The 2,500-nt window shown below is 44.1% G+C and overlaps 1 long non-coding RNA gene across 2 annotated transcripts in view; it reads left to right on the top strand.

Moving 5' to 3' along the window:
- Positions 1-1,122: 1,122 nt before the first annotated feature.
- Positions 1,123-2,500, top strand: part of LOC135115278 (uncharacterized) — a 103,126-nt gene continuing 101,748 nt past the window's right edge. The window contains exons 1-2 of one of the 2 annotated variants that reach the window (XR_010275932.1): positions 1,123-1,181; positions 2,099-2,420. This is a non-coding gene — a long non-coding RNA (uncharacterized LOC135115278). Of the gene's footprint in view, positions 1,182-1,852; positions 2,421-2,500 lie in introns of those variants that run through there. The other variant, XR_010275931.1, reaches the window with a different exon arrangement.

Below are 2,500 nucleotides of genomic sequence, written 5' to 3'. Positions count from 1 at the left end.
CTCTCTCTCTCTCTCTCTCTCTCTCTCTCTCTCTCTCTCTCTCTCTCTCTCTCTCTCTCTCTCTCTCTCTCTCTCTCTCTCTCTCTCTCTCTCTCTCTCTCTCTCTCTCTCTCTCTCTCTCTCTCTCTCTCTCTTTACTTATAATTCTGTTTGTCTGTGTGTCTGTCTATCTGTATGTATGATGATGACACCACGTACGTACAGCCTGTGTGTGTGTGTGTGTGTGTGTGTGTGTGTGTGTGTGTGTGTGTGTGTGTGTGTGCACCAAGTCTTTGTGACCGAAGCAGACGCACATACGCCCCTCTAGCCCACACAGAGTTAGTTCCGACAACCATTGTACGGAGAGACGAAGAAGCGAGGCGTGTAGAGGGCAAGAGGGACCTAAACCACACTGCCAGGAGGAGGAGGAGGAGAGAGGGGGAAGGGGGAAGATACTGGGAACTGAAGAAGGAGAAGAAGAAGGAGGAGGAGGAGAAGGAGGAGGAGAAGAAGAGGAGGATAAAAGACTGTGAGAGTAACATTGACTGAGAGAGAGAGAGAGAGAGAGAGAGAGAGAGAGAGAGAGAGAGAGAGAGAGAGAGAGAGAGAGAGAGAGAGAGAGAGAGAGCATTGTGTTCTAAAAATACTTGTTCCTCACAATTCACTTTTTATTTTCTTTTTATTTTCGCCTTTGTTCCATATGATTTTTATCTCTCTCTCTCTCTCTCTCTCTCTCTCTCTCTCTCTCTCTCTCTCTCTCTCTCTCTCTCTCTCTCTCTCTCTCTCTCTCTCAGTTTCCTTTACAAAATAACTTCCTTTGAAGCGCATGAAATTTCTCATTACACTAAAGCAAGAGAGAGAGAGAGAGAGAGAGAGAGAGAGAGAGAGAGAGAGAGAGGCGACACACACCAGTCAGGCAAGTGAGCATGAGAGAAGCGAAGAGGAAAGAGAGAGAGAGAGAGAGAGAGAGAGAGAGAGAGAGAGAGAGAGAGAGAGAGAGAGAGAGAGAGAGAGAGAGAGAGAGAGAGAGAGAGAGAGAGGGTCCCAGGAGGAGGAGTAGGGGGAGGAGGAGAAGGAGGAGGAGGAAGAGACGGAGGAGGAGGAGGAGGAGGAGGCGGAGGGGGGATCTGGGAAGGAGTCTGAGAGGTACAACATTCAGCAGATGGCAGACAGTGTGCATGATATAGTCTCCGTCATGACTGGTTGGTGTTTAGGTAGAGGGCTTTTAAGGGGTCTGTAGCTGTCTTCCGCCCCTTCCCTACTGCTCCAGGCCGTGAGGAAGGGACCAAGGCAGCCGGGGGGAGTGTCCATGATGTGATGTGTGGTGTGTGATGTGTCCTTTAGTGGTGTTCTCGTGGTGCTGGTGTTCGTCGTGGTGATGGTGATGGTGGTGGTGGTGGTGGTAATGACGTCATGATTTAAAAAGCCTCTTTCTCGCCAAGAGTGAGACGTGAAGTGAGAGGCGTGGGCTTGTGGTGTTCTGGTGTTAAGTTTGTGTGCTGTGATTTGTGGTGGTGGTGGTGTTGTGGTGGTGGTGGTGTTGTGGTTTGTTGTGTTGTGTTTGTGTGTTAGTTGAGTGCATAATATATAATTGCACTCTGCCATACACATATGCACACACACACACACACACACACACACACACACACACACACACACACACACACACACACACACACACACACGCACACGCACATACACACACACACAACATACGTAAAGCTGCATACATGTACATACACGAAAACAAATAACCGAGAAAACACAGAAAAGAAAGAAAGAAAGAAAGAAAGAAAGAAAGAAAGATAAATAAAAGTGAATAGTGAATAATTTAAAAAAAAATATATATATATATATATATATATATATATATATATATACAAGTAAAAATTGTGTTAGCAAATTACAAAAAAAATAAATAAATAAAATATGCAGTGAATGAAAAAAAAATAATAATAATAACACGAAGGAAAATAAATATATATCAGTAATAAAAGTGCAGTGAATACAGTGAATAATAGATAAAACGAATATAAATACGAAAAAAAAAACATCGAAGAGAAAAAAAATAAATGTATAACAAATTGATCCTTTTTAATCCTTCAAAAAATTCGAATAGATACGAAAAAACAGTGAAAAAAATTAGTTACATACTCACAACACTTACTTAAATTCCACTACAAAACCCCGTAAGTCACTACAACAAATTACTTAACGAGTCGAGTGAAGGTAGCGAGCAGTCTTACTTAGTTACTTAACACTTCAACACGGTCAGTCTCTGGATGAGTCACTTCGCTGAGTTGTTGGTGAGTCGCCTTACTCCTCTCACTCCCACACCCACAGACTGACTCACTCTCACTCCTGAAGGCTGGGAGAGGAGGGGGAGGAGGGAGAGAGGGAGCGGTGAGTGAAGCATGAGTCATCAACAGGTCTAGTACAAGGTGAGTTGAAAGAGAGAGAGAGAGAGAGAGAGAGAGAGAGAGAGAGAGAGAGAGAGAGAGAGAGAGAGAGAGAGAGAGAG

Source organism: Scylla paramamosain, chromosome 29 (assembly GCF_035594125.1).
Source record: "Scylla paramamosain isolate STU-SP2022 chromosome 29, ASM3559412v1, whole genome shotgun sequence".
NCBI classification, from domain to species: domain Eukaryota; kingdom Metazoa; phylum Arthropoda; class Malacostraca; order Decapoda; family Portunidae; genus Scylla; species Scylla paramamosain.
Note: the sequence above shows the minus strand (reverse complement) of the source record. Positions and strands in the feature narration are given on the sequence as shown.